We start from the raw sequence: 13,384 nt of genomic DNA, 5'->3' as shown, positions 1-13,384 counted from the left end.
TTCTCCTGTCTCAGCCTTCCAAGTAGCTGGGACTATAGGTGCACACCACCACGCCCAGCTAATTTTTTTGTAGCTTTAGTAGAGACGGGGTTTCACCATATTGGTCAGGCTGGTCTCGAACTCCTGACCTTAGATGATCTACCTGCCTTGGCCTGTCAAAGTGCTGGGATTACAGGTGTGAGCCACTGCACTGCACCCAGCTGCTTTTTTTTTTTTTTTTTTTTTTTTGAGATGGAGTCTTGCTCATCGTGCAGGCTGGAGTGCAGTGGCGCCATCTCGGCTCACTGCAAGCTCCGCCTCCCGGGTTCATGCCATTCTCCTGTCTCAGCCTCCCGAGTAGCTGGGACTACAGGCGCCCACCACCACGCCCGGCTAATTTTTTGTATTTTTAGCAGAGACGGGGTTTCACTGTGTTAGCCAGGATGGTCTCGATCTCCTGACCTCGTGATCCACCCGCCTCGGCCTCCCAAAGTGCTGGGATTACAGGCATGAGCCACCGCACCTGGCCTTTTTTTTTTTTTTTTTTAATGAGACAGCGTCTCACTCCCTTGCCCAGGCTGGAGTGCAGTGGCCCAGTCTTGGCATTACAACCTCTGCCTCCCAGGTTCAAGTGGTTCTCCTGCTTCAGCCTCCCAAGTAGCTGGCTCACGCCTGTAATCCCAGCACTTTAGGAGGCCAAGGTGGGTGGATCACTTGAGTTCAGGAGTTTGAGACCAGCCTGGCCAACATGGTGAAACCCCATCTCTACTAAAAATACAAAAATTAGCCAGACGTGCTGGCATGTGCGTCTAATCCCAGCTACTTGGGAGGCTGAGGCTTCCATCGGTTCTTGGTGCTCCTTGGCTTGTAGCTGCATCACTCCAATTTCTGCCTCTGTTGTCACATGACATTTTGCCTGTGTGTCTCTGTGTCCAAATTTCCCTTATAAGGACACCAATAGGTCCCACCCTACTCCAGTAACTTCATCTTAATTGATTACATCTGCAGCAACTCCATTTCCAAATCAGGTCACATTCTGAGGTACTGAGGGTCAGGACTAACATATTTGGCAGGAGTGGGATGGGGGGCTACAACTCAACACATAACAGGTAGTTTTTGAGATAACTTAGAAGCATTAAATTAAAATTTATTAAAATGGAAGGGTAAGATTGCAACAAGTGGGGTTAAGGAGAGAGTAACCAAAAGTACATAGGAAAATGTAAGGAATATTTAGGTAATGAAATAGTCAGAAGTCTGATTTGCTGGTGTGTTGAGGAGTTGTGGAGAAGTGAAGCCAGCGTACTTTCTTGGGGCCCTGGATGGCAGGTCTAAGACATTTGAATATTGCTGAGTGAGCAGTGTGTGGGAGCGGGATGGCACTGCAGAATTTTGAAATGGTAGATAATTGATTCAAGCTTTGAGTAACTGAGTCAAGTTTTAGAGACATTCTAATATGATCAGGTGATCATGGATAAGTAAACACCCTGTAGAAAAACAGATGGTCAATGACTTAAGACACCCAGCCTCCCTTATTTGCCTATGCCGGTAACTTTTGCCAGCACAGTAAAGAGATCTCTCTTCTGTAAAACAACAAACTTTGAGGATTTTGTTAGCCCTCTCTTCTTGGTGAGTCATCTGTGGGCATTGAGAGATAACATCAGCTTTTCAGGGTCTCCATTCAAAAGCCTCCCCATGGATATTTCAGTGTTAATTAGTCATGTCACACTTCATTTGATTTCAGACCGTTCTTCAAAATTACTTCTTTTCCATCCTATTCTTTACCTCTTGGTTTTTCTCTGAACCTTCTTCAGTTTTCTCATAATTTTAAAAAATATTGGAAAGAATTGAAGAAAACTGAGTATTGTTTTAAAATAACAAATAGAATTGAGGAAGACTGTGTCCAGGCTAACGATGTACTCTTTTTCTGTGTCTTTTTATTTTTAAATTATTATTATTTAAAAAAAATAGAGTCTTGCTTTGTCACCCAGGCCGGAGTGCAGTGGTGTGATCATGGTTCACTGCAACCTCAACCTCCGAGGCTCAAGCGATCCTTTCACCTCAGTCTCCTGAGTGAACACGTGGGACTACAGGTGTTCACCACCTCACCTGGCTTTTTTTTTTTGGTGGGGGCGGTGAGGTAGAGAATGGGTCTTCCTGTGTTGCCTAGGCCAATCTCAAACTCCTGGGCTTAAGCGATACTTCTGCCTCCCAAAGTGTTGGGATTACAGGCATGAGCCACTTGCTCAGCCTGTCTTTTTAATGGTAGGCTATGTTGGCCTTGTCCAGGATAGGACTGTATTTAAATTTTGAATACTCATTCAAATTGTGGTCAGTAATAGCCCTCAGGTGCTTCTCTTTATTTGTGCCTAGGCATTCTTCCTGATTTTATATTTGCATTGTTTATACTTCCTCTAATAGCATGTGTCCCCATGAAATTTTAAAAATTATGTTTAAGGCTGTGCACTGTGGCTCACACCTATAATCCCAGCACTTTGCAAGGCCAAGACGGGTGGATCACCTGAGGTCAGGAGTTCATGACCAGCCTGACCAACATGGTGAAACCCCATCTCTTCTAAAAATACAAAAATTAGCCTGGTGTGGTGGCACACGCCTGTAATCCTGGCTACTTGGAAGGCTCAGGCAGGAAAATTGCTTGAACCTGGGAGGCAGAGGTTGCGGTGAGTCAAGATCATGCCATAGCACTCCAGCCCATACAGTCTTTACTAGTTTAATTCATATAAAGGTTTTTTTAGTCTTTCATATGGCAATATGTTGACATACTTTTCCACATGTCTTTATATTCATCATTTTTAATGGATATATAACAACTAAAGTTTAAAATACTCTGGTTATTTGGCATTAGGGTGATTTTCAGTTCGTTTTTATTCCTATTTTACAATTCTTTTTTTTTTTTTTTTTTCCACGTGAGATGGAGTCTTACTCTGTCACCCAGGCTGGAGTGTAGTAGCGTGGTCTTAGCTCACTGCAACCCCCGCCTCCCGGGTTCAAGCAATTCTCCTACCTAAGCCTCCTGAGTAGCTAGGATTACAGGCGTGTGCCACCACGCCCGGCTAATATTTTATATTTTTAGTAGAGACGGGGTTTCACCATGTTGGCCAGGATGGTCTCCATCTCCTGACCTCATGGTCTGTCCACCTCGGCCTCCCAAAGTGCTGGGATTACAGGAGTGAACCACCACACCCAGCCCTATTTTACAATTCTAAATTGTAGTGCTGTAATATCTTTTTAGAAATCTTTTTCTTCCAGTTTTTTTCTTAGAATATATTCCCTAAAATGATTTGATTAGGTCTGAGGCTATCACTTTTTAGCCACATTGTCAGATTATTCTTTAGAACAACTACCAGTTTATAGTGCCACTAGCTACTAGTTCAGATTGAATTTCATAAATTTTTTCTTCTAGTATAATAGCAATTCTTCAGTTGTGTGGGCTTTTTTGATGTTTTAAGTGTTTTATTAAAACTTTCAGGCCGGGCGTGGTGGCTCACGCCTGTATGCCAAGCACTTTGGGAGGCCGAGGCGGGCGGATCATGAGGTCAGGAGATCGAGACCATCCTGGCTAACACGGTGAAACCCCGTCTCTACTTAAAATACAAAAAAAAATTAGCTGGGTGTGTGGTGGGCGCCTGTAATCCCAGCTGCTTGGGAGGCTGAGGTGGGAGAATGGCGTGAACCCAGGAGGCCAAGCTTGCAGTGAGCTGAGATCGCGCCACCGCATTCCAGCCTGGGCGACAGAGTGAGACTCCATCTCAAAAAAAAAAAAAAAACTTTCAAACATACAAAAAGCCCCAGAAATAACAGTAGAGTGAACCACCCTTATACCTACCATCTATATTCAACATGTTGTCATATGCTTAATAACGTTTATTATGTTAAACCTTTTAAAAATAAAGATATGATACTATCCCTTTAATATTTTAGCACGCCATCTCCTTACAAGTATATTCTTCTACATAAACACAATACCATTATTAACACCTAATAAAACAGTACTTTCTTAATATTATCCAACATTAAATCTTTCTCCAGTTATCTCCGAAATGAGCCTTTTTGTTTGTTTGTTTGTTTTTTTGTTTTTTAAGACAGAGTCTCGCTGTGTTGCCCAGGCTGGAGTGCAGTGGTACAATCTCAGCTTACCGCAACCTCTGCCCCGTGGGTTCAAGAGTTTCTCCTGCCTCAGCCTCCCGAGTAACTGGGATTACAGGTGCCCACCACCATGCCTGGCTAATTTTTATATTTTTAGTAGAGACAGGGTTTCACCATGTTGGCCAAGTGGTCTCGAACTCCTGACCTAAAGCGATGCACCCTCCTCGGCCTCCCAATGTGTTGGGATGAGCCACCGTGCCCAGCTTGTTTTTTTTTTTTTTTTTCTCTGAGACAGTGTTTTGCTCTTGTCTCCCAGGCTGGAGTGCAATGACGCGATCTCATCTCACTGCAGCCTCCTCCTCCTGGGTTCAAGCAATTCTCCTGCCTCAACCTCCCTACTAGCTGGGATTATAGGGTTGCACCACCAAGCCTGGCTAATTTTATATTTTTAATAGAGACCAGGGTTTCACCACGTTGGCCAGTCTGGCCTCCAACTCACGACCTCAGGTGATCTACCCACTTTGGCCTCCCAGTGTGCTGGGATTATAGGCATGAGTCACTGTGACTGGCCATAATTAAAAAATTTTTTTTTTGTAGAAGTGGGGTCTCTCTGTGTTGCCCAGGCTGATCTCAAACTTGTAGCCTCAAGCAGTCTTCCTGCCTTGGCCTTCCAAAGTGCTGTGATTACAGGCGTGAGCTACCATGCATGGCCTCTTCTAGATTTTATTTCTGTTTTTGTATTATTCATTTGTAATATTATTTTCTCTTTGTTGCAAATTGGGTAGAGATTTATTTTTGTTTTTTAGCATAAATGAACCAGTTTATCTTGCCAATGAATTTCTTCTTCTGATAAAAAAATTATATATTCTTTTTGTTTATGGGTAAGCACAATATTCCTTTTTTTTTTTTTTTTTTTTTTGAGATGGAGTCTCACTCCATCACCCAGGCTGGAGTGCAGTGGTGCAATCTTGGCTCACTGCAAGCTCCCGCCTCCCAGGTTCATGCCATTCTCCTGCCTCAGCCTCCCAAGTAGCTGGGACTACAGGTGCCTGCCACCACACCTGGCTAATTTTTATATTTTTAATAGGGAACAGGGTTTCACCGCGTTAGCCAGGATAATCTCGATCCCCTGACCTCGTGATCTGCCCGCCTTGGCCTCCCAAAGTGCTGGGATTACAGGTCTGAGCCACCATGCCCGGCCCAATTTTTTAGTTTTTAAATGATCTCTTTTGAACTTCAAAAAAATGCTACCCTGGCCGGGCACGGTGGCTCACACCTGTAATCCCAGCACTTTGGGAGGCTGAAGCAGGCAGATCACGAGGTCAGGAGATCGAGACCATCCTGGCTAATATGGTAAAACCCTGTCTCTACTAAAAATACAAAAAAATTAGCCAGGCATGGTGGTGGGAGCCTGTAGTCCCAGCTACTTGGGAGGCTGAGGCAGGAGAATGGCGTGAACCTGGGAGTTGGAGCTTGCAGTGAGCTGAGATCACACCACTGCACTCGAGCCTGGCAACAGAGCAACACTCTGTCTCAAAAAAAGAAAAAAAATGCTATCCTAATTGCACCAAATCATTTGAATGCGCTCTCTCTGTTTGAAAATACTGGTACATCCACGTAATACTGTTCCATCTGGAGGTTTGCTAAGCATAGTCAGTGTATTCATCTGGGTTATGAATAATGATGAAATGGTAGCTGCAAGACCTGAAAGCTGGTCTCAGGGCTTCAGTATTTGATTTAAAAGGTGACAGTTGGCCGGTCGCAGTGGCTCATGGCTATAATCCCAGCACTTTGGGAGGCTGAGGCGGGCGGGTTGCCTGAGGTCGGGAGTTCGAGACCAGCCTGGCCAAATGGTGAGACCCTGTCTCTACTAAAAATACAAAATTAGTTGGGTGCAGTGGCATGTGCCTGTAATCCCAGCTACTCAGGAGGCTGAGGCAGGATAATCGTTTGAACCTAGGAGGTGGAGGTTGCAGTGAGCTGAGATCGCGCCACTACACTCTAGCCTGGGTGACAGAGCAAGACTCCGTCTCAAAAAAAAAAACAAAAAAAACACACAACAATTACAAGAGCATAAAGCAAAGCAAAACAAAAATCCTGACAGCGTTGTCATTATGAACATATTAAGATAAGGGAGAAGAAACACTGGCTAATTCTGAGAATGATGGCCTAAGGACTTCCCTGACTAGAACCTAGATGGCATGATTTAATTCTTGTCATAGAGAAACCTAACAGAAGCAGAAAGACTTCTTTAAGTTGTCTTTCATCAGTGTCTTATGGCAAGACAACATTCATTATATAACATATGAAATGACTTTCCTACTTCTAAGAGACTTTGGACAAATTGTTCACTTGAGCCTTGATTTTTCTGTTTGTTCCTTGAAGGTATTGGACCCGATTATTGCTAAGCTCTGGTTCTTACTCTGCTCAGGTTCTCCAGTTATTTTTAGGGAATATTAAAAATTGTTTTGTGGATGTTGTAGAATTTGGTCAGTTTCTCACTGTCATTTGTATATTTAGATCATGGATTAGAAGATTGATGCTCCTAACCTGTGTTGTTTTTTGACTATAGCTTTATTATGATTGAGAGTGTGGTGGTGTTCATAATTAGAACATGGTGTATAAAGTAGTTTTCTCTATATTTTATTTTATGTGCCTACTGTGGTATGTAACAAGATGGGAAAAATCTCATTGAGCTTCTGACTTACAGTTTATAATATGTTTATTATATGTGTTGGAATGAGTGGTTTTGGAAATCTCAAGTTTCATGTTTTACTAATTTATCTTTTGTTTCTTGTACTAAGAAGTTAGGATTGAAGTTTAAAAATTAATGTTAATATTCCCTAATCCCTTAAATAATCTATTATCCCTACCAAGAGCAAACCAGGGTTGTTGTATTGAAATGCCGGTCGCCTTGACAGGCATTTTGTTGATCCCTTCAGAGCACTAAGTTTCTCTGATTTGGCTGGAGGGCTGTACAGATTTTCCCTTGGGAGCCCCAGATCTGAGAATAGGAAGCTAGGAAGCATGAAATAATTGCGGTTTTTTTTGTTTTTTCTTTTTGTTTTTTTTTGTTTTGTTTTTTAAGATGGAGTCTCCCTCTGTTGCCATGCTGGAGTGCAGTGGCGCGATCTCGGCTTATTGTAACCTCTGCCTCCTGGGTTCAAGAGATTCTCCCGCCTCAGCCTCCCAAGTAGCTGGGACTACAGGCACATGCCACCATGCTCAGCTAATTTTTTTTTTTGTATTTTTAGTAGAGACGGGGTTTCACCATGTTGGCCAGGCTGGTCTCGATCTCTTGACCTTGTGATCCTCCTGCCTCGGCCTCCCAAAGTGCTGGGATTACAGGTGTGAGCCACCATGCCTGGCCAACATGAAATAATTTTGTAAGTATCTCATGAAAGGGTATAGGAAGGATGAAATTGGATCTTAATAGTTATGCCTAGGCAAATCGTCTTTAACAGTGGGCATTTAACTGTTTGTTTAGACACTTTAACAATGTCTTATAAGTTATCCTGAAACATTTAAGGTTATGTGGTTACAAGGCCAACTTAATTTTTTAAGTACTATAAGTGTAATATTCGGATTGAGGCATTCATGAAATAATGTTGTTTCAATTAACTTCAGGAACAGCAAAGTGTCTAGCAGAGTGCTAGTAGGTAGTTGGTAAAGGGTAGTTAGATAAATGCGTGCATCGAAAGTTTTCAAATTACAGTAGATTAGAAATTAAGAGAGACTTCTGTTACATATTGAGAGATACATATTTCCCATAAAAATAACTCATGTCTGTAAATCTGAAATTGTTTCATAATATAAAGTTTTTAAAATGCATGCAGGAGTCTCATGATGATAAAGAATCAACAATGTTATTATTAGCCAACTGAGAGGGAGAGGTTGTTGCACCTAGACAACAAATCAGAGGTTTGCATTTGATACAAGCTGAAGAATATGCTTGTATTTATGAAGCAGGTGCCAGAGGAATTCTAGTATTTTTATTTTACAAAGCTACTTTGAACATATTTGAATAGAGATAATCATTTGTAAAATGCATTTTTAAAGTGTGTGTGTGTGTGTGTGTGTGTATATATATATATTTGTTGTTGTTGTTGTTTTTAAATAGTCCTTGATTTTTCTTAAATCTGGAAGAAACCTGAGATTCTTTCTAGTCCTGGCTCTGGTGTTCCATCCTCTCATTTTTTTTTTTTTGAGACGGAGTCTCGCTCTGTTGCCCAGGCTGGAGTGCAGTGGTGCGATCTCGGCTCACTGCAAGCTCTGCCTCCCGGGTTCACACCATTCTCCTGCCTCAGCCTCCTGAGTAGCTGGGACTACAGGCGCCCATCACCACGCCTGGCTAATTTTTGTTTTGTTTTTTTTTTCAGTAGAGACGGGGTTTCACTGTGTTAGCCAGGATGGTCTCGATCTCCTGACCTCGTGATCCACCCGCCTCGGCCTCCCAAAGTGCTGGGATTACAGGCGTGAGCCACCATGCCCGGCCCCATCCTCTCATTTTAACACTCTTAGACCCAGAGAGATTATGTCCTGCCCTAAATCATAAAACAACTTTATGGGACAGCCATGACTAAAACCCACTCTGCCATGCTCAGCCTAGCCCTCTTTCGATTCTATTACCCTATATTTTCATATCAAAAATAATGCTAGTCTATCTGAATAGGTACACAGTTCATTTTACTAATAGTTGGTACTAATAGTTTGACATGCGTCTACATTGAAAGCATTTAAAAAAGGATATCGAGGTTAAGAAATGGTTGCATGGGCATTAGGCTTTATTTAATTTCCTCATATGGATGGTACAACAGCTTCAACAGTGCACAGTTATAAAGCCAGGACATGTGTTTTCTATTTACTTTTTTGCAGTTCTCACTTGTAATACTTATTTTTTTTCAGAGTCTAAGTAGGAAACTAAATGTTTAATTAAAAAGTATAATAATATCAACATATTTACAATTTATAACAGAAAGAGTAGGAAAGTGATATGAAGGACTTCATTTGTAGCTAACTGCATCTGTGACCTAGGGCAAGTCATGTAACCTTGACTATTTCTGATACCTGCTTACTTAGAATCTTTCAGAGATTCTGCCCAGGACAAATGTATCTGTTGTAAAAATGTGTTAATTGATGTGTAACATACAAAGAAAAGCACAAAAATTATAAGGTTAATGAATTATAAAATTAACACACTTGTGTAACCACTACCGTGGTATTTCAAAAGTATATTGAGCCTCTTTGATGATTATAAGCTTTCCTTAATAGAAGCCACTGGACTAGAGATTGTAAATAGGTCATCTGTCTTTTACAACTCTTTTTTTTTTTTTGAGACAGTCTCGCTCTGTCACCCAGGCTGGAGTGCAGTGGTGCAATCTCAGCTCACTGCAACCTCTGCCTCCCAGGTTCAAGCGATTCTCCTGCCTCAGCCTCCGGAGTAGCTGTGACTACAGGAGTGCGCCACCATGCCTGGCTAATTTTTTAATTTTTAGTAGAGATGGGGTTTCACCATGTTGGTCAGGCTGGTCTCGAACTCCTTACCTCAGGTGATCCACCCACTTCGGCTTCCCAAAGTGCTGGGATTACAGGCATGACCCATAGCACCTGGCCTTTTACAACTCTTTCTAGAGTAAAATTAGCAGAAACAGTGGTAGAGAGAAGGAATTTGGTCAATCACAAAAATTTATTTTGAATAGGTTTATTGGGTTTTTTTTTTTTTTTTTTTTTTGAGACGGAGTCTCGCTCTGTCGCCCAGGCTGGAGTGCAGTGGCCGGATCTCAGCTCACTGCAAGCTCCGCCTCCCGGATTTACGCCATTCTCCTGCCTCAGCCTCCCGAGTAGCTGGGACTACAGGCGCCCGCCACCTCGCCCGGCTAGTTTTTTGTATTTTTTAGTAGAGACGGGGTTTCACCGTGTTAGCCAGGATGGTCTCGATCTCCTGACCTCGTGATCCGCCCGTCTCGGCCTCCCAAAGTGCTGGGATTACAGGCTTGAGCCACCGCGCCCGGCCCGGTTTATTGGGTTTATATTTAGTCTTTTCTTCTGATGTTTCTCTTCTTCCTCTTGCCCTTTTTCCTTTTTGTCTAGGTCCTGGGAGGAATGGAAAGGGGTCCTACTGACTAACTTTTCTGGGAGTGGTCAGAGGGTTCTTAAGCAGGTCTGTTGATTCTGTAGGATAAGTGAAATTCAATTTTAAAAGGCCTAATTTTAACTTAAAGGATTGGATTACAAATAGACTTTACTTTTTAAAAAGGAAGCATTTTGATCCTAATGTCCATAGGGTATTTTACTTTGGCAAGCTGCATTTGGTGTGTGGGTTGAATCAAAACTGACTAAATTACATAAGATCTGCTTAATAAAAAAGCATTTGAGTCAGTCTTATTAGTTTTGTTGAATACACGTAATATGGCAGAATTCGTTATTGGTTCCATGAAAAGTACCAAGAAAAGATGAAAAGGTGAATTTCTCAGTTGTCCATAATTCTGGAGGCGAATGGAGGCATGGATAAATCCAAAAAGGAAAATAAGCATTTATTTGGCCTTCTCTCTGATGTTTTCAGAATTCATAACATTGCCGGGGGAAATCAAGGCTACCTTACAATCTCAGAGAAGGGCAGGTGTATATAGTTGTTTTCATTCAGCTGCCTCTCTCTCTGTCATCTTGAATTAACTTTTTCTTGATCACACAGATAAAACTCTAGCTCAGTGATTTCCCAAACCTGTCTTCACATTGAAATCACCTGTGGAGCTTGGACAACTGATACCTTTGTCTCTTTCCCTTCCCCAGCAGATTGTGATTTAATTGCCCTGAGAGTATGGCCTGGACTTTGGAATTTTTAAAAGATCCCAAGATGATCTAAAGTGCAGACAAGGCTGGGCGCCATGGCTCACGCCTGTAATCCCAGCACTTTGGGAGGCCAAGGCAGGCCTGAGGTCAGGAGTTCAAGACCAGCCTGACCAACATGGAGAAACCCTGTCTCTACTAAAAATACAAAATTAGCCAGGCATGGTGGTACATGCCTTTACTCCCAGCTACTCGGGAGGCTGAGGCAAGAGAATCGCTTGAACCCGGGAGGCAGAGGTAGCAGTGAGCCAAGATCGTACCATTGCACTCTCGCCTGAGCAACAAGAGTGAAACTCTGACTCAAAAAAAAAAAAGCGCAGACAAGTTTGGGAACCACTGCTAGCTAAAGCAGAACTGGCCACTATGTGATCTGTGACTTTTTTCCCCCCATAAATATTTGGATAAATATTTATAAATAAAGGGAAAAATATTTTGATTTAAGAATCCTGGCTGGGCACAGTTCCAGCACTGTGATTTGATTTAAGAATCCTTAAATCCTTAAATTTGATTTAAGAATCCTGGCTGGGCAGAGTTCCAGGGAAGGTAGGGCAGGAGAATCGTTTGAGGCCAGGAGTCAGAGACCAGCCTGGGCAACATAGCAAGCATAGCAAGACGCTGTTTCTTGGGTTTTTTTTTTTTTTTTTTTTTTTTTCCTTGATACAGAGTCTGGCTCTGTTGCCAGGCTAGAGTGCAATGGTGCCATCTTGGCTCACTACAACCTCCGCCTCCTGGGTTCAAGTGATTCTCATGCCTCAGCCTCCAGAGTAGCTGGAACTACAGGCGCCTGACACCACACCCGGCTAATTTTTGTATTTTTAGTGGAGACAGGGTTTCACCATGTTGGCCAAGATGATCTCGAACTCCCGACTTCATGTGCTCTACCCTCCTCGGCCTCCCAGAGTGCTGGGATTACAGACGTGAGCCACCAGGCCCCGCCAGCAAGACACCGTTTCTACAAAAAAATAAAAACAAAAAAAGGCCGGGCACAGTGGCTCACGCCTGTAATCTCAGCACTTTGGGAGGCCAAGGAGGGAGGATCATGAGGTCAGGAGATCGAGATAATCCTGGTTAACACGGTGAAACCCTGTCTCTATTAAAAATACAAAAAAATTAGCCAGGCGTGGTGTCAGACACCTGTAGTCCCAGCTACTGGGGGGTCGGGGGAGGTGGTGCTGAGGCAGGAGAATGGTATGAACCAGGAGGCGGAGCTTGCTGTGAGCTGAGATCGCACCACTGCACTCCAACCTGGGCAACAGAGCGAGACTCCGTCTCAAAAAATAAAAAAACAAAAAAGGAAATTGCCAGGCAGTTTATTCAGCAGGATTTCCATGTAGGGTACATTAGTTATTTATTGTTGTGTAACAGATTACCACAAATTTAGCAGTTTAAAACAACATATATTTTTATTATGGCATGAGTGTCCATGGATCAGGAATCGGCATAGCTTAGATGTCTTCTGTTTCAGGGTCTCTCACAGGAGGTAGTCAAGGTGTCAGCCAGGGCTGGTGTCTCATCTTAGCGCTTGGCTGAGGAAGAATCTGTTTCCAAACTAACTTGGTTGGTGACAGAATTCTCTTCCTGAAGGGATGTTGAATTGAGGGGCTTGGTTTCTCACTGGCTGATAGCTGAAGGCTGCTCTGAATTCCTTTTCATGTAGCTTCTTCAACATCACAGAGCTGAGAAGGGAATAGCAAGTCTCCTAGGAAGATGGAAGTCACAATTTTTTTATAATCATGGAGTGGCATCTATCACATTTGCCATAGTCTGTTAGTTAGAAGCAAATCACTAGGCCAGTCCATACTCAGACAGAAGAGATTATACAAAAGCATGAACACCAGGAGGCTGGAGTAATTGGTGGCCATTTTACAAGTCTGTCTACCACAGACTTCTTTAGAAAAAACAATCCTGTAATTTGTATGGCAGGCACCACAAAAGACCTTGAGTAGTCAAAGCAATCCTGAGCAAAAAGAGCAAAGCTGGAGGCAGTACACTTCTTGACTTGAAAGTATACAAAACTATTGTAACCAAAACAGCGTGGCACTGGCATAAAAACAGACACATAGAGCAATGAAACACCATAGAGAACCGAGAAATAAATCTACACATTTACAGCCAACTGATTTTCAACGGAGACACCCAAAACACACATTGATAAAAAGACAGTCTCTTCAATGAATGTGCGGAGAAAACTGGATAGCCACATGGAGAAGAATGAAACTAGACCCCTCTCTCTCACCATATACAAAAATCAACTCAAAATGAGCTAAAGACTTAAATGTAAGACCTGAAACTATGAAACCACTAAAAGAAAACATAGAGGAAACACTTCAGGACATTGGTCTGCGGGAAGATTTTATAGATAAGACCTTAAAAGCACAGGCAACAAAAACAAAAGTTGACAAATAGGATTATATCCAATTAAGAAAGCTTCTGCACAGCAAAGGAAACAGTGAAG

The 13,384-nt window shown here is 42.6% G+C and overlaps 1 protein-coding gene and 1 long non-coding RNA gene across 18 annotated transcripts in view; one reads left to right on the top strand and one right to left on the bottom strand.

Moving 5' to 3' along the window:
• Positions 1-13,384, top strand: part of NCOA6 (nuclear receptor coactivator 6) — a 119,393-nt gene that overhangs the window by 9,360 nt on the left and 96,649 nt on the right. The gene's annotated exons all lie outside the window — the stretch shown is intronic.
• LOC144332086 (uncharacterized) lies at positions 2,881-11,906 on the bottom strand. The gene is made up of 3 exons (XR_013399837.1): positions 11,834-11,906; positions 6,065-7,195; positions 2,881-4,369 (listed from the first exon to the last, which is right to left on the bottom strand). It is a non-coding gene; the product is annotated as an uncharacterized LOC144332086 (long non-coding RNA).

Source organism: Macaca mulatta, chromosome 10 (assembly GCF_049350105.2).
Source record: "Macaca mulatta isolate MMU2019108-1 chromosome 10, T2T-MMU8v2.0, whole genome shotgun sequence".
Classification (NCBI taxonomy): domain Eukaryota; kingdom Metazoa; phylum Chordata; class Mammalia; order Primates; family Cercopithecidae; genus Macaca; species Macaca mulatta.
The sequence above is the reverse complement of the archived record's forward strand: the minus strand, read 5'-3'. Positions and strand labels throughout refer to the sequence as shown.